Source organism: Bos indicus, chromosome 29 (assembly GCF_029378745.1).
Source record: "Bos indicus isolate NIAB-ARS_2022 breed Sahiwal x Tharparkar chromosome 29, NIAB-ARS_B.indTharparkar_mat_pri_1.0, whole genome shotgun sequence".
Lineage (NCBI taxonomy): Eukaryota > Metazoa > Chordata > Mammalia > Artiodactyla > Bovidae > Bos > Bos indicus.
In genome coordinates, this window is record NC_091788.1 from 44,128,957 (window position 1) to 44,154,148 (window position 25,192).

General features: G+C 46.8%; 1 long non-coding RNA gene across 1 annotated transcript; it reads left to right on the forward strand.

The window, feature by feature from the left end:
• On the forward strand, positions 1-24,678 carry LOC109554305 (uncharacterized). Its single transcript, XR_002180138.2, has 2 exons — positions 1-24,073; positions 24,305-24,678. It is a non-coding gene; the product is annotated as an uncharacterized lncRNA (long non-coding RNA).
• Positions 24,679-25,192: the final 514 nt, after the last annotated feature.

A 25,192-nucleotide genomic window follows, 5' to 3' on the forward strand; every position in this document is an offset into this window, starting at 1 on the left:
GGCCAGGGCGGGCTGGGCAGGAGTTCCCGGTTGTGGTTCCTGCTGGGCTGCAGTGAGGCGGGCCAGGGCAGGAAGGGCTCTGGGCCAGTACGCGGTGACTGTGCAGTTCCTCACTCAGGCCCGGGGACCAGGGGCCTCAGGGCTCAGAGGGAAAAGGCCCCCACCGCTGGTCTCCTGTGAGTGGTGAGCCCAAGGTGACCCAGGAGGCCATGGCTCTGGAATTGGACCTGGGGGCGGTGGGGGGCAGGGTTCTGACACCTTCTCTATTGGCTGCAGCAATACTGTCATCCTGTCCCCATTTGAACCTGAAGTACCACCCCTTCTCACCCCTCTCCTTCTCCATTTTTGGCCACACTTCACCCCTTATGGGATCCTGGTTCCCTAACCAGAGATGGCACTCGTTCCCCCTGCAGTGGAAGTGAGGAGTTCTAACCACTGGACCACCAGGGATGTCCCTCACCCCTCATCTTCTCTCTGCTGAATCCTTTTCCAGGTGGTGTGTATGCTAGTTAACAATCCAGCTGAGCAGGCTGCGGAACAAGTCGGGGAGGCAACCCTGGCTGTGAGAAAAGACTTGGAACCTGGACTTTGACCCTGAAATCCTGGGCAACACTGGTTACCCAAGGGGTCCTTCCTAACCTCCTTTCCCCTCCAACCATGAGCTCCTAAGCTGGCTGGCCAGAAGCAGCAGGCTTCAGCCACCCACCCGGGTGTGGCAGACCCATCACTACCCAGCCCCACCCAGGGATCCAAGGTCATCTTGTTTACGCCTGTTTCCTGGAACAGCTTGTTTTGATCTACAGAAATCTGCTGACACACTGGCCGCCTTGCCCCTCCTCCTCTGTCAGGATGGAAGTATTTTTAGCCTTATTTGCAGAGAAAGAGGCAGAACCCAGGTCCCACATTTGTCCACCGTACTGTGAGCACTGCCTTGGCCCCTTAAGGCAGCACAGAGTGGTCCCTGTGTGGCTTTCTACCCTCATCTGAGCTCAAACACGTCCCACATCCCGTTTCCAAAGAAAACTAGCTGTGGAAAAGTCCATGGCCAGGAGAAACAAACCAGGACCCACTGCAACCCTGTCATTTTGTCCTTGAAATGGAGCTGGGCTCCTCCAGACATAAGGGCACAGAGGAGGTGGTTCATTCCTTTTGTGCTGGAGTCATCAGATCTGTAGGATCCTAATGCTTTCTGTGTGCCTACTTCCACGTACTCCTGCTCTCCTGAAAAAGAAAACCTAAGGTGGTGTGGTCCTGGAATTTGGGAGTATGTGTGAATCAGAAAGGTTATTAGACCAGGTAGAGAGCAGCATCTGGAGAAGGGCATGGCAACCCACTCCAATATTCTCGCCTGGAGAATTCCATGGACAGAGAAGCCTGGCGGGCTACAGTCCACGGGGTCACAAAGAGTCGGACACGACCGAGAGACAAACACACAGAAAGCAGCAAGCTGAGACATCAAGCAGACACACAGCAGTGACTACATCCTCTCAGGCACCTTGTAGATAAATATAGAGCTGAGCCCACAGCCTGGTACTGTGACTCAGCAGAGAAGGTACTTGCTTGGTATTACACACACCTCTCAGCCTTTCTAGAACATTCTGACATGCAATTCCCTTTTTCCACACTGTTCTTTCAGGTCTAGTCTCCCCAACCCACCTACGGAAATGTCAGGACAAGACAGATGAGCCAGACCTTGGGGAAAAGTGAGCTTCCATAATCTTTCCCTGGCTGGAGAGAGCAGCTGAGCTGTCCTGTGAACAAGCCTGGGCTTGCCACATACTCAACCTTCTGGGTCGACGGTCACATGAGCAACAGCAGTTTTCCGAGAACCAGGAAGGGTGCAGCAGCTGGCCCCAGCCCCCACCTAGCAGCTGCAGATGCCATCTTGCAGAGGCTGAGGGGGAAAACCTCCTTCCCCAGTTTTCCCCTTGTTGCCAAGGGAGCCTGTTGTCACAGGTGGGTTTGTTTAGGGTGTGGGTGTTTATCCTGGGAGAAGACTTCCTGGCTGGAGTTGGTCCAAGAGGCCCTTCTCAGTTCTCCTTACTCCTGACCACCGTCCTTCCATCCCATGCGGCAGGGCTGAGAGGACGCCCCGTGGGGGTCTGGGGCTGCGACTCCCCTTACTCTGGTCCCTACATGGGCAAGGGAGGTGCCAGCGACCCTTTCCAAATTCTCACCAGTCCCGCAGGCGCTGCCAGGCCTCGGTGAAGTGGACAGGCGCTCACGGGGTTGCTTTTGCTTCCACTTTGGAAGAGTCACATTGAGGGCCTGCTCCCTGTAGGCAGTCACCGGGAGGTGCCCCCCACAATCATCAGGCAGACTCCCTGAGGCCCATCACAGGTTGTCAAGTAGCTTGGACAAACTAGTTCCCTTCGCACCCCAAATGTTTTCCCTCACCTCCCAACCCCAAAAGAAAGAGGGTTATCTATATCCTTTTAGTCTTGTTGCCATACAATTACACGTTTTGTTTTCTGCACAAACAAGCTCTTGCTTTTCATTACCTCACAACTACCTTTTCCCAGTTAATAGAGAATGAATAATCATAAAGTACTCTAACCCAACAGGCACAACTTTTCTGATGAAATACTTCAAGCCTCCAGGCCCCTGGTAACAGAATAACAAAGCGATGACACACGTCCCTCAAGCTACCAAGCAGCAACATGGGGGCTTAACTTTTTAATCAACGTTTTAAAAATCACAGCGATGTTTCTTAGCCAGAGACACTGAGCACAGCTGTGGGTGCGGTTCTCTAAGAGCCGCCCGGGTGCAGACGTGCTCACAATCCACGACCCCCGCAGGCGGAGCCCTGGCTCCAGCCCGTCGGGCCGCGGGCTTCCCCTCCCCCGCCCCGCTCCCACCCGCAGGCCTCAGCGCTGACGTCACCGGCGCTCACGAGGCCCAGCCGACGCCCGAGGAGTCACGCGCTGCCGCTCCACCCCCACCCCCGCCGCTAGGGAGTGATGCGCCCTCTGCAGAGATCCCTCCGCGGCCGCCGCCTGGAATTTTCCAGACGCTCTGCCGGCGCTTCTTTCGGACTTCTGCTGGGCAGGGGTGACCTGAGGCGACCCCCAGCAGTTCCCTTCGCTTCCAGAGAGCAGCCCCAACCCGCCTCATCCACTCCCCACCCACACCTCCCCTCAAGGAACAGGAAGCCTGCCAACCCTCGGCTCCATCACAGGCTGAGAAGGGGATTTCTCTCCCCATCCTCGTCCCCGTTGGAATCCGCCTCCCCCGCAAGGTGACCTTGAGATCTGTCGTCGATCTCAGGAAGCACTTGCTTAGAGGAGTGGGGATAATCGGGGAATTCGAGACCTGGACACTCGGGAAACTGGGAGCCGCCCCGAGTCGTCTACTTGGCCAGGGTCGGGGAGGGACTTTTTTTCTAGTGGCAGTGGAGGAATCGTCCCGTTGAGCAGTGCCCCAGTGACGCGGCCCAGGACTATAAAAGCAAAAGTTGTGGCCTGTCCAGCAGGAGTTAGCGACAGGGAGGGCCGGGGGCCTGGGCTTAGTTGTGGAGGGCGGAGTAGACCAGTTTAGGGTCTTAGGGGACCGATGAGAGAGATGGCAGAGTTAGATGAGCCTGGGGGATTTGGGGTGCCAAGAGAAGGAGGGTTAACGGGCGGACTAGATCTTGGGGAAATTGTGCTGGGGAGAGCTGTGTTGAAAGGGCTCTTAGTAGTCCAGGGGGAAGACGACACCCCAGGCCTGGCTGTCGCAGCTGTCTGCTGGAGAAGGGGAACTTGACCTTCGGGTGGGCGCCGCTCCTGCTTAGGCTGAGCGGCCCCCGGTGCCCTGGTTTGTGTAGGAGGAGGAAGACAGAGACGGAGAGGTGGAGGAGGTTGAGGGTCTTGCCTCCCTTGCTGGAGGCGGAGTTGGTCAGTCGATGCTTTGAAAAGGAGCTGGAAGGCAGGCAGTGGGGTGCAGGGTGGCAGGTGGGCAGGGAGGGCAGGACTTGAACTTGTCAATACCAGCAGCCCCTTTTTTTCCAGACAAAGGGTTGTGAGCCTGCCTGGGGATGAGGCCTCATGTGGTGGAAGCTGCCCTTAGCTTCGCGGGGCTGACAGCTCTGGCCCAGGGCGGTATGTAAGTCTGGCTGGGCCCGGGACAGGGTCCAGCCAGGCCCAGCCTGGTGAAACCCAGGTCTGGGTGTGAGGGTGGTCTAGGGAGTGAGTGAGGAGGTAAGGTGCCGGTCCAAGCGGTTACTATTATGTCTGGCAGGTGGGAGCTGTAGGCAGACAAAATTGACCCTCACTTTATTTTCCAGGTGGCAGTGCTCCCCTTTGGACTTTTCCTCTAGGTTCTGCGCTAACCTGTTCTGCGAGCTCACTCTGCCCACCCCCCACTCCCCCTCCTCCCCTTCACTCTCTCGAGGTTACCCATTCACTTAAAACATTGCTTCTGGTAATCTGGTAAGACGGGAAAGTTGTTGCCATTGGAGTCGGTATCTTGGTAACCGTCGAGAGGAGAGGCATCCCCTGCTGAGACTCTGGGTGGGCGGGGTGGTGTTGCTTGCCAGTGGAGAGGGTGGGGATTGAATGTGCACCCTTGGGTGGGCCCGCAGCGACGGTACCATCTAAAAGCTACGAAAATGCCTCATAGACGGTGGTTTGTTACTGTAGTGTTCATCATGGCGATCTGATGGCACCAGGAGAAATGGAGCCCCTGGCCAGTGTGAGTCGTAGCGGTGCAGGAGGGGAGACCCTGGAGGAAAGAGCCCGCCTAAATTGCTGTCTGCAGAGTGAATTTCCAGAGGCTTAGGAGGAGGAAGTTCTCCAGTGGCATGTTTCCAGGCCTTGCTCAGGAAGCCCTGTATTCAGGAGGCCATCCTTTAAGGTTTTCATGAGCTTATGAGGGGCAGTCTTTAAAAGGCCAAAGCAGATGGAGCCGGGCCGTCAGCAGATGTGTTGCTTTGAGTATTTGATCCGGGAGCAACGATCTCTGGGCACGTGAATGTCAAAAAGCACGTCTCCTGGGTTGGAGGTTTCAGATGCTGCCATCTTCTAAATTGTCTCCTGTCATACTAGTGTGCTACGAACCTTGTTTCCAGAAGACTCTTAAGCTGTAGAACATTTTAACGCTGATGCCACAACACAGATGATGCCTTGTAGATGGAGCTTGCACATGGATCCCAGTGACCCTCATCTACCCACCTGCCTGCCTGTGCTTTTGTCAGAGGAATTCTTAGTGTGATATGTAATGTGTGTGTTGGGGAAGCGTTCCAGACTGAAATGCATTAGGCAAATACTTAAATGAAGCCAACTGACTTAAATGAAGCCAACTGGCGAAGTGGGGGTGGGGGTGGGGTGTCATTGTGCTGTGCTAGGTGGGAGGGCGCGATATGGTCATGTCCAGATGGTGATAAAAATGGCAGGTTTCGTTTGGTCACTTCTGCTACCAGAAGGGAATAGTTGGGGTACCAAGAGTAATCTTCTGTTCATCTTGCTGTATATGCTTAATTTATCTTACTTGATTAGATTTCAGAGGAATCTTCGTGTTCAAATGGGAGGGCCCTGAGGTGAGGGTTTGGGTGGGAAACAGCCTGGGCTGGGGAGGGTGAGCTGAAGAGAAGGCTGTGATTAGGTGTGGCTTGCGGAGGGTGGGAGGGTAGGGAAAGTGGGTTGAAGGGAATTCTCTGGAGAAAAGATCAGTAGGCAGAGCTCTGGGGAATAGAGCTCAAAGGCAAAGAAAATGCTAGTTAATAGTACATTGTTAATGTTAAATTGTTACTTGAAAAGTTTCTACAATGCTTAAAACTGCTAAGTGTGGGGAAGGAAAAAAGCAAAATTGTTTTGCTTTGCTACAAGAAGGGGAAGACTGAAAAGTTAACTGAAACCTGGGTATCAGTCTCTTGAAAGATTGTTAGGGACTTGCATCAGCAGATTAACATCTTTCACTCCTTTGCAAGCTTCTTAAGTGGTTTATCTGAAGGTGTGCAATGTTCAGGGACTAGTTTCAGAAAAGACTTTCAGTACCCTAATTGTGGGCTTTTAAAGTATTTTGAGATTTGGTACAGGCTTAGATGCCCTCTTCTGGGTTTGTAACATTTTTGTTCACTTGATATTTTGCAGTTGAAAGTTTGAGCAAAGTGAAAACACAATGGTTTTTAAAGGAGTTTTATATGTTACTTCCTGCCTTATAAACATCTTATCTTTTCTTTGTGATGAGTAATTAGTAATAGCCAGAGTGCTTTCTTTTCATCCTCATTGTAACAAGGAGAACTTAAATCGTGATCACTCTAATTACTGTAATATTTGGTAGCAAACAATCTAGGTACCCTTGCTAAGGTTCCAGTTAATAGTTTACTCCATCTTCAGTTTGAATGTTTGTGTTAAGTGAAGGCGGTACTAGAGGGGAAACTTAACCAAAATCAGGTAGGGAAATAAGAGCAAAACTGGGGGTGGGGAGTTTCTTTCCTGGATTATGGTGTTTGTAAAAATTTAGGGAAGTAGTTTTGTGAGAATACCAGTGACTATCCTGTCCATTTTCCCATTGAATTTCGTTTTGAGAATTTTAAACCCTCAATACTTACGACACGGAATTTTTCTGGGTTCTCTCTTGAATGTTTACAAGTATGTTGATCCGATCTTAACCTGTAACTTGGGCATGTGATACAGTTACTGTCATGAATTTAGAGTATTAGTCATGCGTCTGTGGGGAAATATGTTCCGGTAAGCTGTTGTGAAACTGAAACTGTAAAAACAGGTGGAAAGGGTTCTTGTACGTTGCTCTGTATGGTAAGAACCAGTCCTTGTTGCATCATGTATGTGACTACTAACACTTTCTTCCCCTTTACAGCACGAATAAAGGTTTGCGTTCTGGACTCATTAGAATTGCTTGTATTGCTATATTTTTTCAACCCTGATCTTGCCTGTGTATCATGAAGTGAAATGTACCTTCATACTGTAGATTTAGGCTTGGATTCACTAATATAACTCCAGACTGAGCTCGTTGAGCTCGGTGTGGTAACCTCAACAGAACGGGTAGGTCCTGAATGGCCTGCATCCCCAGTGGCAGTTGGGGATGGACTCTGCTGACTGGGAGTGTGTGATGGTTGTGCAAAATGTGATGACAAAGCACAAGCCAACGAAGGTCATTGTCAGGGTGGGGGGACTGTTTCCTAAATTCTTGGAATTTTACCCAATTCTGTTTCCAAATGATGTTGTCAAAAAGGGGATCTCTCTCGATGACTGTAAGCAGCCTAACAAATGGAAAGAACATGTAATATATGTTTGACGTAGTTGTGGTCTTTGGGAGGCTGGAATGTGTCTAGAATTTGGGTTTAAGCACATCTCATTTTACTAAAGAGTTGCGTAAGTGCTGTGCTAAGCAATTTGGAATCCAGGGTGTGTGTTGTGTCTAAGCTGACCCTGTGTCCTGGGCGGGGAGAGCCCAGCAGGGATGCTGTTGTGTGTTCATTGGGGCCCTAAGGTTTTGCTTTGCGCGAGATGAACTTGGAATAGAAACCACCACCCGCTTCTACTGAGAAGGCTTTTATGTCCAAGGGAGTGGGAAGGGGACAGGGACAGGTTGTGCTCTGACCACAGTGAGGGGCTGGGAGAGCAGCTGGGTGTGGCCCCTGCAGAGACTGGAATAAGGTTCCCGCCTGTCCAAGGCTCACAGCTGTCCAGGTTCCAGGATCTTTCCCTGCTCGGCACCTTGTTCTCTGATTTCCCCAGAACAATCGAGGCTTCCTTTCCTACCTTGCCCTTCTTGTTTTTGCTCAGCTCTCTCTGCCTGCTTTTCCTTTTTTTCAGAACTTATTTTTCCTTTTGTTTTTATACAGTGGTTATCAAACTCGAGGGTAGCTGCTATGAGTGCCTCTGGGTGCTGTTACCTAGCGACCGGCGGGCTGATGAAGGGTTTCTCCGCAGGGGTGTAAATGTTCGTCTTTGAAAAGGGACTGTGAGGTGGGCCTGATGGTGCAGGAGCAGAGCAGGCGGCTAGAGGCTGTGCCCATGCCCTCCTGGCCTCTGCCTTGTCCCAGGGCCCTGCCTGTTCTTTACCCTCTGCTCACAGGTCAGGTGGGATAGGTCAAAGGTATTGATGGTGTTGGTGATCACTGCTGATCAGTTTTTGTCTTCGTACACAGATCTGAATTCAGCCTTCCCTCTGAACTCTGAGAGGCAGTGGATGGTACAATGAAATTCAGTGAATGGGCTTGTAGCATTTAGTAGACAATGGAGACCTGGTGCAGCTAAATGTAATGGGGTATAAAAATAACAAGAGGTGAATTTGGAAGTCCTTTCAAAAAGAAATAGCCAGAGAGGAAGTGTTGGTTGAGGCTCCTTTGTGGGCCCAGACTGGACACCCTGAGAACTGTGGAAATGGCCTGTGTTACAGAAGGGGTTCCTCACCCCCACTTCACTCTCTTGGCTGCCCCTGGTTTGTCTTACTGGTTGTGGCCATGAAGGGACTCCTTGAACCTCTTATGCCAGGGCTAACCTCTTGTGTACTTAAGTTTCTGGAGGAAATGTTAACCTCTGGCCTTGAGCAGTACTTGCTATTGTGCAGTGCTGATGTTAAATGAAACGGCAAGACAGCTTTGGATATTTGTGGTAAATTTTAAATGGTTAACATGCAAAAATATACAGATGCAGTCTGGAAATGACAAGAGGAAGATAGAAAAATAACCAGAAATAAGAAAGCTGTATTTGGGGAGGGTGGCCTTGACCTTTGGGTGAAGGCAGCTGCTTCTACCCTTGGTCTCCCAAGTAGGATGCCTTCTGCTGAAGGCTCCACCTTCCAGGGCCCCTCAGCGTTGCACCAAGTAAGTGTTAGTTCTCATGTTGTAAAGGGCTTTATTGTAAAGTTTACAAATAAGAAAATTGATAAAAAAAAAAACTCAGTAATCTTACTGACAATTGTTATTGGCCTCTTTGCTTCTAGAGGTTTGGTTTTTTTTCCTATGCATAGGATATTTATACCTTTTTACACAAAATTGGAATTATACTGTAGATTCTGTTGTGCAACTCTTTTCACTTAGGCATCTTTGTGGTGACATAATGTGCATTGTGTGACTTTATCAATTTAAAATATCTTCATTTAGACAACATGTAAGTTATTTTCCACTTTTTTTTAGTAAGTAATGCTGTGATAACCCTCCTTCTAGCTCAAACTTTATCATACCTGATAGTATTTCTTTGGGGTACATGAATGTATTTCAGCACATGAATTGCCTTTGTCAGACTTCTTACGTCTGAGTTCATGTTGCTAAGTTGCCCTCCTGGGAGGGGTTTTGTAAATAGCATCCTCAATCTTAAGGTAAACCTTGTTGGCCCCGCTTTTTCTCGAACGAGGTAGTTTCACACTAAAAACCTTTGCTTCCGTTTTGGATCCAGCAGCGTTTTTTGTGTGTGAGCCCTGCTAGTGACGCTGAAATCCGTGTGTTTCGACATCTGCAGTGTTGTATGTGCGTCCATGTGTGACTTCGTACTTCGAAATGGCTCATTTTTCTATTTTGTAAAAGCACTTATGTATTAATAATGCTTCATTCTGTTTGATGCAAATATTTTCCCAGTTTGTAGATTGCCTTTTCATTTTTCAGTCATACAAAAGTTAGTGTTTCTGAGTCCATCATTCTTCATGTGGTTTCTGTACTTGTGTTATGTCTAGATCTCTCCCAACCCCAAAGTATGTATCAATCTCTTATTTTGTGACAATTGTATGGTTTCATTTTTTTACATTTAAGCGTTCAATCCAACTGGGTTTTATTAGCAGTCGGGGCTGGGGGGGTGTGTGTATGTATACAAGAGGAGGCCTGGTGCCCGCCCAGAGCCCCCGGGCTTGCTCCTTCCCTGTGGCTGGATGATGGAGTGGCAGAGAGTGCTGTCAGCTGGGAGACTTGTCACAACTGGACAGTTCGCTGAAGACGTGGGGGCAGGTGGCTATTGTGTTAACTGAGCCCACCTGGCACCCCTGGGTGGGGCGGTTCTGGTGCAGACAGACGTGCGGATCTACTCCTGACTGGGAGCAGTTTCTGAGCCTCGCGGGGCTGGTTTTCCTCCAGTGTGAGGTGGGAGAATGGATGTCTGTATTTGGCACGTGGCCGCTCCCCACTGAGTGGTGATGGTGATTCCTTCGCCTCCTTTGTGGCCAGCCTAGGTCCAGCCTCTTCCTTCTGGTTCCCACTAGTTCCCCGCCTTCTCTGGGCCTTTCATGTCGTGTAATCCGTGTGCGTGTTCTGGGCTGTTCTGGTTTTCCACCTTAAGTTTGTTTCCATGCAGATTTCCCTGTATCAGCAGAGTCCACAAATAAATGTGTTGGAAGTGCTTTTTCTCAGGAATATTAATAATTCTCCCACAGAAATCCCATGGAGGACTCTTCTAGAAGCCTGTGAGTGCTCTGAAACTGTTTTTCCACGGAAGGCATAAGCTTGCTGAAGGGGTTCATGACCTCAAGAAAATACCATAATGAACAGTTGCAGTACTTTATCCTATTGTGCGTATGCTATAAGACATTGAGCCGGTTTCTTAAGTTGTAAACAGCGTTTTAACTGTTTTCAGTTGTGCTAGTATGAGCATCTCTTAAGTTTTGTGAAAATATGTAAATATGTATTGGTAGAAATATATGTATATCCATATCTGTTTTCTAGGGTGGCACAGCCTGGGCACTGAGCATGCATGGTTTTCTAGCTTTTGTCACAGACTCTCAGATACTCTCCAGATACCTTACACTTCCTCTTGTGAGAATATCCATTTCCCTTCATAATTGCTAGCATCAGGTTTTTCTGTTTTATTTATTGCTACTTTCTAAAAAACGAGTGGTAAAATATGCATAACATGAATTTCACCATCTTAACCATTCTACTGTACAGTTCAGTAGCGTTCAGATAATCTCCAGAACTTTCTCATTTAGTAAAATTGAAACTCTGTACCCATTAAACTCATCCTCTTCTCCCTAACCCTGGGCAACCACCATTCTGCTTCTCTGTTTCTATGAGTTTGAGAACTCTGGGTACCTCGTATTAAGTGGAATCATGTGATATTTGTGTTTTGTGACTGGCTTATTTTATGTAGCATAATGTCCCCTAGGTTCATGCATATTGTACCATGAGTCAAGGTTTTTTTCCTTTTTAGAAGAAGATTCCATTGTACGTATACATCACAACTTGTTTATATTGGACATAGCTATTGACCAGCTCATCCTTGAACATTGGGTTGCTTCTACTTGTAAGTTGTGAACGATCCTGTTATGAACATGGGTGTACAATGTCTTCTTGAGACATTGCTTTCGATTCTTTTGGATATAGAGAACAGTACTCAGAAGGGTATTGTTGCCTCATAGGATATTGCTATTTTAAATTTGGGGCGAACTTTCATGCTATCTTCTGTAGCAGCTGCACCATTTTATACTCCTGTGGACAATTTACAAGGTCTCATATCCTCAGCAACACTTGTTTTTAGTATAGCCATCTTAACGGGTGTGAAGAGATATTTCGTTGTGATCTGATTTACACTTCCCTAGTAGTGGTGTTGCATCTTTTCGTATGCTGTCTGCCCAATTCTGTATCTTTGGAGAAATGTCCTTTCACCTTTGCCCATTGAAAAAATGGTTTATTTTTTGTTGTTGATATATGGGAGTTATTTACATATTCTGAATATTGACCTCTTATCAGATACATGGTTTCAAACATGTTTTTCCATTCCATAGGTTGCCTTTTCACTGTTGATTGTGTCTGTTGATGCACAGAAGGTTCTAATTTTGATGTAATTCAATTTATCTGTTTTTACTTTTGTTTCCCCTGCTTTTGGTGTCATGTCCAAGAAACTGTTGCCATGTTGAATGTTATAAAGTATTTATTGTTACTTTATTTTAAAACTACTTACATGGTCAGCCTGTATTTATGTAATAACTTTTTAGTCTATTTTACCACTTGATTTACCATTTGTATTTTTTCTTTGACCATTTACCATTTAAAATTTCTATATTGATTTTTATAAAGATCATGAATTCCTTGTATAGTTGGGAAGGGAAGCTTTTGCCAGTGATTATCAAACTTACTCTCATTTTTTCCTTTTATTGTTGTGCTTAGAAAGTATTATACAAAGACATTTTAAAGATTGATGTAACAAGACTAATAATAACAATGAATTAAGACTGTTGGGTTTGCTTCTGATTACTTTTTCTTTAGCAGCTAAACATGTGTGTACTCCCACCTTACAGTAAATGCTGTCCTCCATTTAAGGAGTTATGTATCCAGCCTACTTGATGTCTCTAAACTAATTACACTGATAAAGTTGAATTATCAGAGTTGAATTATCAGACTTCAAGTAAATACTGTCATCACTCTTTTGTTCCAGGTCTGTCAGTATTAGCTTCTTGTCATTATCTGCCTGAATCTGCTTCTCAAATTTTTAGTCTCTAGTTTTTGTTGTTTCTAATCAAATGCTTTGGATTGTAATGACTTAGTGTTCATTATAAAATCTAGTAAGTGGAAGATATGATACTCCTTAAGACAAGACTATTCCTTCTCTTTGTTGGAACTTGAGCAGACAGAACTGGGCTAATCTTTGGTTCGAGACATAAAACATGGCTGTCGTTTTTTTGGTTCCATGATGTTTTAATGCTGTGGCAAACATTTCTGAATCTTCTAGTATATAACTAGGACTTGTAGACACTGACTTTGGCCACCTGTGTGGTTCTGCTCGTTCCCCTTCCTGCCTCCCTCTAAGCCAAAGTGGTTATGATCCTGAATACTAAGTTTTTCTTTTACTTATTCTTTTCTCATCTAACTTTGGAAAAAGGAAAAAACTTACCTAAATGAACTATAATTTTCATTTTAGTAGTTTTTAACTTTATAGAAAAAGTATATAAGTTTCTGGAATTTTCTCATTTAATGATGTTACCATTCATCCTTTACCTTAGTGTGTAGTTGTTTTGGAGCCTCTCATGTGACTATATGGACATAGTTAATGATTCCATTTTTCCCATTGTTTTTTATTATGGTCAGTGTCATTGGATAAGTGGTAGGTGGATGCTCTCTTATACAGAATTAAAGTTTGACTAGGTTGTCATTTCCAAACACCACCCCCTGACCCCAGCCCCTACCACCTTGAGTGCTGTTTCCTGCTAGACGTTTTTCTGTACACTTTTATCCACATCTAATATTAAAAAATCTATGTAAGTGGTAAAATACTGTTTTATAGCATATATCATTACTGACTTGCTTTTTTCACTTGGCAGTAGGGAGATTCCCATGAGTACGTGTTGAACTGCCAGCCTTGTATTAAGCTGCTGGGCACTAGTCCTTCACTTGGACGTTCCGTGGGTTATTTAGAGCTTCTGCTGCTGATGGATATTTACACTCTTTCCAGTCCTTTTGGATGCTGTGTGATCATTGTCAGACACACCCTGTGTGCATACACATGAATGTTTCTCAGAGTCGGTACCAAAATGTCAGACGTTGTATACTCAATTCTGCCCCGTTCTCCAGAGTGGGCGTACAAATGTGCTTGCCAGAGTGTAGTGCGTATGTCCATGTCCTCTTAGACAGTCTGAAGAGCAAGCTCTGAAATTCCTGCCAGATGCTGTCTTTGATCTGTCGTGTTCACAGTGACCCACTGAGACTCTAATGGGTACAGTGGACTCCTGTCATCTGTGGGTTTACATTTGTGGGCTTGAAGCTGATGGAGGTGCCAGATCCAAGGCATATCATCATTGGTAATCTTCTTGAGGTATAATTTTGTAAATTATTCATGTCATGAGGCTGCTGAGAGTACCCAGCCGAACACTCTCCATCCACGTCACCCTGTGGCTTTGTTCTCCACTTGTCTGCATTGCAGCAACTCTTGAAGGGACCAAAACCTGGAAGATTTAGGTAAGTTCGTGGCTAATGTCACTATACTGTGTACTGTATAATGGATGGGACTGTGGAGTGTATGTTTGTGGCAGAATTTATATTAATCCCTTTATAAATCACTGGTTTTGCATTTAAATTTTAAACACTGTGTAAAAAAACATAGAAGATGTTTCTCTGTAGTTCTTCTCCCAAGAATAGTTACTAATAGAAACTTCATTTATTGTCCTTCAGAGATTTCCCCTCTGTGGACATACAACAGTTTTATCCTATTATCTGCTCAATCGCAAACATGTGGTGTGACTGTTCTGCAACATCTTTATTATTTTCATGATTCTATAATATTTACTTAATCTTTAGTCATCTTAACCATTTTCCTGTTGATGAGTTTTTAAGGTGGTTTCCAGGGTTTTCTGGCCTACAAACAGTGCTGCAGTGAGCGTCTGACAAATACTTTTCTGTGCATGTGCTATGCCAGCCCTCGGGTCATGATGCTGCAGGAAGCGTGAGTTCCAGGCACACCTGCTCCAAACGCCCTGCGCCCAGCTCGCCTGCCCTGGTGCTGTCCAGGTCTGGGGCTCACAGTCTTGTGCGGTGGGTTGAGAGTTTCTGCTGCCCAAGTAGAATAATGCTGGTCTTCTCCTAATGTGCTGTGGAGTTCAGTTGAAACTGCTTGTTCATACCAGATTTTAACTGAAGATGGTATCCGACTTTTTAGCACAAAACAAGGACAGGCCTAACAAACCTCAGTCTTTTCCAGTGTTCTTCCCCTAAGGTTGAAAAACAAACTTCTAGAAAAGCAGTTGTGACATTTGCAAAATTACCTTATGCGTTTGGTCTGTTGAAACCTGACTGGCCGCTGTCTGTAGGCATTTCTCTCCTCAGGGGAAAGAGGTGTGTTCAGGTGAGGCACAGTGTGCTCCCTGTCTTCTCAGCGCTGCCTTGGCTGCTTTCTGGTTTAGGTGCATGCTCGCTCTCCTCTGAGAGGCCACCCGATGGCGGGAACACAGGTGTGAATCCCTCTGTCTCTCACTCTCCTTGTAGGGTCACGAGGAGTTCGGGATCTGTCCCCCAGCCTTGTTCTCTCCTCGCAGCTTCTGGGGTGATTGCTGCAATGTCCCCCTTACTCTTCTTTCGATGTGACAACTGTGTGACCCGCCGTCTGGGTGTCAGATCCAGGCTCTGCCTCTGCCCTGAGCTGACCCTAAGGGCAAAGACTCCTCTAATTCAACTTAAAGGTGTAAAAAATGTTCAAAGTAAAACCTGCACATGTTAAAATCCAAACCCATGAGAGTTACTGTGATGTGTTTTCCTCTAACCCCGGCCTCCCGTCCCGTAGAGACTGCTATTGTGGCCAGGTAGTTGCTGGAGTTTTCTGGAGAGCTCTTGTATGCACTTTGCTGTGAGGCCCTGATAAACCACAGGCCCTGTGTTACTCCGCGTGGTTCAGATAACGGTGCACTGAGCTCACTGTGCACCTGTGCTCTTGTCTGCCGTGGGCACTCCAGTGTCTGCGTGCAGGTCCGTGTTTGAATTGCCCATTCCCCTTTTGAGGAACAACTAAGGTTGTTTCCAGCAACTTTTACTGTATGTACATCTATGCTAAGTGTCAGTTTCTATGTGTTTCTATGTACATGGCAGCTATATCTGTGCCGTACGCTTCTTTTGAGGGAAATTCTGGCCCGTAGTTCTTCCTTTCCAAACATGAGGGAGCCATCAGCTTACACTCCAGGAAGGCTGTTCTGGTTGACCATTTCCTACACCTTTACTGACACTGTTCTTGAACTTGGTTATTTGTCTGTGTGAAAAGTAAAAACAGTTATTTCATTGCAGTTTTGATTTGCATTTCTATTGGGGTGTGTACTTAGGGAATTTTAAGAGCTCTTAGGGCTCCCCTTGTGGCTCAGCTGGTAAAGAAGAGCTCTTAACATATTAGTTAATAACCCTTTGTGATTTGTTTGTCATTTACCTTTAGATTTTATGCTTCTAGATTTTTTGGTGTTCAAGAGTTTTAAATATATTTAAGCTTTTTTATGAGTGTTTTCTTTTATGACTTCTGGATTTTATGAGAGGAAATGGCAACCCACTCCAGTACTCTTGCCTGAAAAATCCCAAGGATGGAGGATCCTGGTAGGCTACAGTCCATGGGATCGCAAAGAGGTGGACACGACTGAGCGGCTTCACTTTCTGTCTTTCAGAAAGACTAATCCAGCTCAAGATTATTTTTTGTTAAACCTTGTGTTTTACCCAGTTCTTTTAAGATTTTATTTTTATTTGAATCTTAGCTCCATCTGGACTTAATCTTGTCATAATGAGTGACTGGTAATCAGCCTATCATCCCTCCATGACTTACTGGTTTATGTACCTGTTCACCATTTATCTGTCCATGTTCCAGTTCCAGTTTTCAATACTGTAGTTCTGTGCCTCATTATACGGTGAAGATAGGCCCGCCTCATTATTTCACTCCCAGATTTTCCTGGGGGTTCTTGCCTGTTTCCTTTTCCTTCCGTATGATGTCTTCACGCTGTTGTCTCCCTGTGCGAGGATAAGGCATGTCCTCCTGTTTACTCCCGTTATTTTGATTTGGGTCCATAGGATGTGGAAAGCTGTGGTCCATTAGACTGATCTTAATCTGTCTGTTATTAATATTTTCATGACTCTGTAACGGTTACTCTCACACATTTGTATGACTATTTTAGCCATTTTCTTCCTGTGTGTCTGGGCGTCCTAACCTGCTTCGAGAGAGCCCCCAGCAGCCACCCTCATGACCACCCCCATCACAGTACTTACATGTTTTTCTGCTGGTCTCTGCTGAGCCTAATGGGTACTTGTCACTATTGAACTGACGATGTCCTGTTCAGTGGACTTTACAGGTGAAATGCTCCAAAACATACTGCCAACAATGCCAATAGCTTTCTGCAGACCCAGCGTGAAGAATGAATTGGGCATATTCTAGGAGGTGACCTCCTAGGAAGGGAGTTCAGCAGGAGGGTTTGCATTCTGAACCTCTGTCCCTGTGTGGCTGACTCCTGTCAGCTAGGATGATCTGTGTACCCAGAATGTCAAGGGGAATTCTGTCCTGGAAAGCAGCGCCTGACCCTGAACTGCCTTTTTCTCCTGTCAACGCCTGACAGACTGTTTACAGAATGTCTTGCATGCTTTCCTGCCTTATCAGAGTGGTTATGCAAACTAGAATTTACCATTGCTTTAGCGTCTCAAGGCCGCCATCCACAGCCATGTTGTCCTGTCTGGCACACGGCAGTTGATTTGGGGTCTGCTTCAGTGGCCTGTTTGTCCCCTCGCTGACCACCCTCCCCAGCGCAGCCCTTCCTCAGGGTTGGCCCACCCCTCCTGTACCAGACTTGCGGTGTCTGTACTAGGGGCGGACTGGAGGTGACTGGAGGTGAGACAGCCAGGCCTTCCCTTCAGTTATTTTACTGTTTCACCTGTGCGTCAGTGGTGGCCTGCGTCTCTTCAGAGGTAATGTGTATGGGTTTGTTTTTCAACCCAACACAATTCTGTTTTCTGATTATGATTTTTTTCTCATTTACTGTTGAAATACACCAGGATGCTTTTCTTTGTCTTGGAAGATGTCGTTGTGCAGAAACCTGATTGTTTCCTTAGGGGAATTTCTTACTGGTGACATTACTGGCTCAGTGGGCATGGCCAGTGTGAAGGCTTTGGTCTCACGTTTCTGAGTGCCTTCTTGAAAGGCCAGCACACTTCAGCCCGGCCCTGCCCTTTTCTTGGCAGTTTAAGCCAAACTGATAGGCAGTTTAAGCAGTGTCTTAGTGTTTTAATTTGCACATATGACTCTGTAGGGCTGAATATACACTATCTGTGTTTGTTAGTTGGTCTCTCCATCTGCTTTGTGCTTCACTTTTATTTTCATCGCTTCCTGAGAATCCTTTTTTATGTTGAGGACATTTACTGTAGATAACTACAAAATGTTTTTAAAGTTTGTAATTTGCTTTTTAAGTTTACATCTTGGATCTTGCTGTTGGTTTTAAATTTTGTAACCAAATCTGATTTTATCATTAGGGTTATGTACTTCGGCGTCACTGCACAGCCTGTGAGATCTTAGTTCGAATCCAGACCCCTGCAGTGGAAACGCAGAGTTGTAACCACTGACCTACCAGGGAAGTCCTTTTTCTGGTTCTTTTTTGGTTTCATTTTTGACATTTAATGTTTTACTCCATCTAGAAGTTTTGGTGTACCGTATGAGGTAAGAATCTAATTTAGATCTTTTGAAATGGTTAACAAATTTTCCCACACCTTTACTAAATAATTGCTCTCTCTACTGATTTGTTAATTATGGGCTAAATACTCTGAATCTGTTCATGAACTCTTCAGTCTGCTCCACTGATGTCTTTCCTTGTGCCAACCCAATGTTTTAAGTATTTAGCTTTATAATATCTGCTTTAATATAAGTAATACAGGCCCCCACCATTCTTTTTTCAAGTATTTGGATTTTATTGGAGTTGAATTGCATTTATATATATATGTTACTGAAACTTCCCGTTTAGGAACTGGCCTCCCTGTTACTTCAGGATAGGATGATTTTCACCTCTCTTGGGAATTTTAGACTTCATTCAAATTAAGCACGTTTATAAAGTATGTTCCTAGAAGTATTCTGTATTGTGGTTGGATACATTTTCCTATTAAACTTTCTGACTATGGTAGCATATGGTAAGACTGGTTTTATGTATTTTATAAACAAACACATTGAACTTCATTACTAGAGCCGGTTGAGATGCAATATAGCATCTTGGCTAAAAGTGTGGACTTTTGAGTTGGGTGACCCTACTTTCATGCTGGGCCTGCCTCATTTCTGTGTGACCATCTCTCTGCCTCGGTTTTCCCATCTGTACAGGGAGGGGAGTGCTAATCGTATTATCTGTGGAGAAGTGGGATGAGGACTAACGGAGCAATGTAAGCTTTGTGCTTGGTGCTGGCCTGCCATGGCATGAGCACTGTTCAAAGTGGTTTCCAAGTAACTAACGTCATCTTTAATCATATTATCCATATGATTTATTCCGTTTTCATGCTTCTCTCCTGTCTTGTTTGCATTGGCTGTAATTACATTGTGATCCTGTTCCCTTCTGAGCCACCCATTAGCAAATGGAGGAGGCCACGCAGGCAGCCCACACCAGGTTGCCCAAGGGAGTGATTGTTCTGCTGGTGGTCCTCAAGGCGAGTTGGGGTGATCTGCTGATATACATTTTAAATTTCAATATTTATGTATTTTTTTAACATGTACTTGGAAATTCCTTGTTTTCCACTTGTGGTAATACAAAGTTTCCTTTTAACTAGATTTATTTTTCCTTTTTTAACTGAAATATTCACAGTACCGTAAAATTCTTGCTTTCAAAGTGTATGATTAAGTGGGTTTTAGTATGTTCAGTGGAGAAGGCAATGGCACCCCACTCCAGTACTTTTGCCTAGAAAATCCCATGGACGGAGGAGCCTGGTAGGCTGCAGTCCATGGGGTCAATAGAGTTGGACACGACTGAGCGGCTTCACTTTCACTTTTCACTTTCATGCATTGGAGAAGGAAATGGCAACCCACTCCAGTGTTCTTGCCTGGAGAATCTCAGGGATGGGAAGCCTGGTGGGCTGCCGTCTATGGGGTTGCACAGTTGGACACGACTGAAGTGACGCAGCAGCAGTATGTTCAGTATGTTGTGAATGTACTGTGTGTTCACATTAGTTCACATGCACTAATGTTCCATTTCCATTATCCATTTCCAGAACGTTTCATTATTTCAAACAGAAGTTCTCTACCCTTGCAGTTTCCCATCTTCCAACCCTACCCCCCTGATCCCTGGTTCCTTTATTACACTCTCTGGCTCTGTGAATTTGCCTTTTCTTGATACCTTGTATAAGTGGAACCATACGATGTTTGTCCTTTTGTGTCTGTCTTATTTAGTGTGGTGTTTTCAAGGTTCATTCATGTTGTGGCAGGCAATAATATTTCTTTTTGTGACTGAGTAATATTTCATGGTATGGATATACCATATTTGTTTATCCATTCATCAGTTGGACATTTGAATTGTCCCACCATTTGTGCAATTAGAAGTAATTCTTCTGTGAACATTTGTCTACAAGTTCTTGTGAAAACACAAGTTTTAAGTTCTCGTGTATACCTAGGCGTGGAACTGCTGGTTCATACAACAACTCTGTTTAACTTTAACCAGAGTGTTTCTCAGTGGAGCTATGCTGTTTTACATTCCCATCAGTAATTTACGAGGGTTCCAGTTTTCCCACATTCTTGCCAACACTTGTTCTTACCTTTTTGGTTGTAGCCATCTGAGTGAAAATGATGGTGGCATCTCATAATTTTGATTTGCCTTTCTGTGATGACTGATAACGTCAAGCACATTTTTAACGTGTTTGTTAGCCACGTGTGTATCTTCTTTAAGGAAGTGTCTATACTGATCCTTTGCCATCTTTTCAATTGGGTGTTTGTCTTCTCATCGTTGAGCTGTGAGTTCTTTCTATATTCTGGATGCTATACCCTTATCTGATATATGATCTCCTCATGTTTTCTCCCATTCTGTAGGTTGCAACTCTACTTTCTTGATACTGTCTTTTGAAATAAGTTAATTTATATTTTAAAAGTTAGTTGATTTAAGTGGGGGAAATAGGACTGCTGTATTCAGATGTGGCAAAAAGATGTGTGAATTACGGTTTGGGAAAGTGTCTTCTGTGAAACCACAAGCGTTTGGGGAAAAAAAGAGTGTGAACCTTAAATGAGAAGTAAGTGAATGAGGAGCACCGTCCCTCCATACTGATGTCAGCGGGTTCACTGCTAGATGCACTGGGATCATTTGTTAGTAGATTATGAGGAAGCTTCTATTGTATTTTTTAAATCAGTGATAGGGATTTATTAATGTCTTTTCTGCATCTTTTGAGATGGAGCATCAGGGTTTTCTCCTTGCATTTTCTAATGATTAAGAATTAATGGGATGGTAAGCCCTCCTTTGACTTCTGAAACAAACTTTTCCAGGCCTGGAGCTCTATTTTGTTGACAGAAATGAACCAGAGGGTCGACTTTGACTTGGGGCCTTGCCAGGCAGGCAGGTGTGGGGATCTCAGGAAAGGCAGACATAACTTCAGGGCATTGGTTTGAGCTCAGCTCTGATAGCTGGTCCCTGTTCCCTGCTTTGGTGCTTATGGGCACATGCTTTTGGCCAAATTCCTTAAATTCTTAAAGCCAATTTCCTGAGAATGGGGGTAAAAACAGTGCATCGCTCTCCAAAGGTGTGAAGCTGAAGTGAGGGGTGCATGTGTGAAGCTGAAGTGAGGGGGCGGCGCCACCCTTCCTGTCCCTTATGACAGAAACACCTAAGGATAGAAAGTTCCCAGCCTTCTCTTCCCAGATCGCACACAGTGGGGTGTTTGCCACTTCTTTGTGGAGGTTGAGTGATTCTTTGAAAACTCAGTCCTGGACTAGTCAATATTTCTATCTGATCATACACTTTTTAGGTTTATTTTCTAAGAAAATCACGTCATTCATATGTATTAGTGTGCAATATCCTTTTACATTTTATTTACATTTTAATATCCTTATGAGTAGTTTTCTTCACTTTGTTCTTTGTTTTAAATGAACTTATTGCTGACTGTGCTGAGTCCTCGTTGTCGTGCACGGGCTGTCTCTAGCTGCGGTAAGCTTGGGCTGCTCTCTAGTTGCCCGCGCAGAACCCTCACTGTCAGTGGTTTCCCCCGCTGTGGAGCCCCAGCTCCAGGGCAGGTGAGCTCAGCAGTTGTGGAGCACGGGCTTAGCTGTCCGGTGGCATGTGGAACCTTCCTGGACCAGGGATCACACCTGTGTCCCCTGCAGGTGGACTCCGAACCACTGGACCACCACGAAGTCCTCCACTATGTTCTTCCTACTGGTTTTTCTTTTTCTTGAATAGTCTTTTAAGAACTCTATTTTATTGACCTTTCCAAAGAAGCAGCTTTAGATAAAATAACCAGTTCTACTGCTTTCATTTTGTAATTCATAAATTTCTGCTTTTATTTCATTCTTCTCTCTGGCTTTCCTTGGACTTTGTTCTGTTACTCTCTTTCTAGAGTCTTGCATACCTCATTCACTCATGTTCAGACTCACACACTTTCAACAACGGAAGGAGGTGGAGAATGGCACAGGGTGGCTGTGGCCTGAGGTCCTGCTCCAGCCCTGTGGCTCTGTCATCCCTGTGACCTTGGACAGGGCCCTCAACTACTGGGCTGTGGGGCCTAAGAGAGGCTACTGATGCCACCCAGGAGGATGTACCAATGCCAGCTGGTGGCTGGGGCCTGGCAGACACACAGGGAATTCAGCAAAGAGAAGCAGTGAGCTGCTGTCGCCTCCTTCAAGCTTTGACTTCTAACGTTCATCTCCATGGCCAGACCCTGAGCTGGTCCCCAGGAACACAGGTAAACATGACGACTGGCCCTGCCTTCATGGTACACGTTGTTTTTTAACTATGGTAATCAGGCTGTGGTTTACTGAATGGTTACTTGAAGAAGTGACGAGAAGTAGTTCTAAACACTACTGCTTTTTTGAATCTATGGCTCCCTTTGTTCATTGCTTAAAGTGTTATTTTTATAAATGTTCCACGGCACTCAAGAAGGTATTCTCTGATACGTTCCACATTCTGGATCAGTCCTTCTGTGTGTTTTTTGGTCTGGTTCAAATCCAGTCTTTTTGTATGAGGAATGTGGTTACACTCTCAGCACCTCTTCTGGTTCTCCCCACGTCCCCCAAGATGGTTCAGCAGCTCTGTTCTCTGTGTTTTGCTGCAGCATCATTGGAACAAGATCTGCCTGTTTGACTGCTGCCTGCTTGGAATTCCCTTTGTCTGATGTAGACAGGGCAGACCTTCACCCCACCCCACCCCCGGCCGGGCCATGTCTCATTTGCATTTGACTGAAGTACCTGTGGAGAGTATTTTCAACTGGAATTTGAAACTATTTTTACGCCTTTCTGCCTATGTATGTGTGTTCACTTTACATTGTTAAATTGGTGCTATTTTGCTTTTTCCACTTGAGGTCACGTTGTGGGCACAGTTACCCTCTGAAAGCATGCACCTGCTCTAGTTGAGGCCCCTGGGCATCCCAGGTGGGAGACTGTTACTGGTGCCTTGTGAGCCACAGCAGCTGGGGCCCAGCATTTTGTGATGACAGATGACTGTCACAGACGCCTTTGGGCAAATCCCTCATGGCCTTGCATTCCCCACTGGAACCCCAAAGGGAAGCAGCAGTTGCCTAGTGCTCCTTGCTCACTGCCCTGTGCCCCCCAGATGGCTCTCAGTGGCCAGTGACGCGCTTACATTTGCTCACTGACTATGAGTGTGTGGTGGTTTCTTGACACCACCTTAATTTCAACCCTTTAGTCGGTGGCATGTTTCCCTGTGTAGATCACCCCCTGGGTTTCCCAAAGTACAAACAGTGAGGGCCTTGTCACTAACGTGTCAAATTAACTCTTTGCTCATCTTGCAGAGTGTGTTTTGACTACCCCCATTTCTGGGGCCTTTTAAGGTCAGAGCTTTGTTGCTTCTTCATCAGGTTGGGACTTAGATGGCCATGCACGTCTCTCTCTCTCCTGCTGCAATAAGTAAGTGCTGCCTTTTGTTGTGTGTTTGGGGGGGGTGAGTTGAAGGAAGGCTGTGAGGGGAGATGGGCTAGAGAGAGGGAAAGGGACACAAGGGATGTGGGTGAGGGGATGGAGGCTCGGGTCACAGGCCTGGCTCTGAGCCCGCCTGGTGGGCCCCAGGCCTTGGGGTGTGGGGTGTGTGTGAACGGGGTCAGCTCCGCTCACACCTCTCAGCCTGATGTTTGTGGCCCCGAGCAGGTCTGGGTCCTCTCTGAGCCTCTCAGCCTTTCATCTGGACTTTGCAAAGGAAGGGGCTTCTGAGCTTCTCGGGGCTGACAGCAGGGGGCCAGGAGCCCTCTCCCTTTGAGAGGCCGGGGCAGAACTTCTGGATGAAGATTACGGAGCTGGGAGGGGTGCACCCACTGGACCAGTCGTGGGCCCAGGGGAGGCAGAGCCTGGCCTGGGAGCAGTGGGTGCTGCGGGCAGGGGGCTGAGAGGGAGAGCTGCGGGAGGTGCTGGCCAGGGTCCACAGTGAGCCCCTTGTACCTCTGGACCCTGGAACGCAGGCCCCACTGAGTCGGTGAGAGGAGAGACTGGTGGGGACCCTGTGCTTCCGACTTCGTCTTCCAGTCAAGGCAGTTCCCAGGAGGGATTCCACAGATGACGATGGCTGAGACGGAGGACAGCAGGCGAGGCAGGTGGGCATGTCTCTGACCCCAGGCAGCCGGGGCACAGCAGACCTGCAGGACCGTTGGCATTGGTGCTAGGCCTGAGTGCTCAAGTTTCCCCTGGCTCTTAGATTTCCTGTTGTGATGAAAGACTTAAGATTTTTGTCTTTCATCCTAAAAGTAATCTGCATAGAGTTAAAAAATCAAGCCATGGAAAAGCTAGAAAACAAAAGTAAAATTCCTTTCCCTCACCCATCCCAGCCCTACTACGCAGAAGTGACTTCTCAAGTGTCTCAGGGTCTCGGAGGTTTCTGCACCCATACACATCCTGTCACCGCTGGCCCTGTCCTAGAAGCATCAGGATTGTAACTCGTGGGTGGGTTTGCCCGTCGGATGTCACGTGCTCCCGGACGCTGTGCAGCGCAACACGACAGCAGACACATCTCTGTGAAGCTGAGGGGACGCGTGTCCCCTGGCTGTGCCTGTGAAAGGGGTGTCCGGGGAGGACTGAGCCTGGGGGACGGGGAGCACGGAGCCGCCGCAGGTGTTTCTTTTCCTAGATGCGGCTCATGGCCGCATCCAGGTTTTGCTTTTCACCTTTGAGTCTGTGAGAAAATGAGCAGGAAAAAGCAAAAGGCGCTGGTGGTGGCACGCCTGGCACTGCTGGGCTGGGGTTCGAGTCCCTGCAGCGTCCCTGCTTCCTTCCGGCTCCCCACTCCAGGCCCTTCCCGCCTCATCAGGCATCATGGTCCCCAAGGAGAGAGGTGTGGGGGTGGGGCACCCAGGGCCTCTCCCAGGAGCCCTCCAGCCCCGCTCGGCCCCTCAACCCCTGGAGGGGCCTGGCTGAGACAGCAGACATGGAAGGTGGCTGGAGCTCAAGGGCTCTACAGGTTGCAGCCCCCCTCCCCCAGGCCACGTGTGGTGGGCGGACGTGGAAAGGGGAGGACAGCCAGGGTGTGCTCCCCACCTGGCCTTATCCACCCAGGGCTCCTGGGATCAACTCACCACTGCCCTCCTCTCTGCTTCTGAGGGCCAGGAAGGGCTGGGTGGACAAGGTAGGCCTGGCCGAAGTGGGCAGGTCGTGGAGTGGCCCTGGGGAGCGGGGCCTCAACAATAAGCAGGCCTCGGTGCAGAAAACGCAAGAGGGGC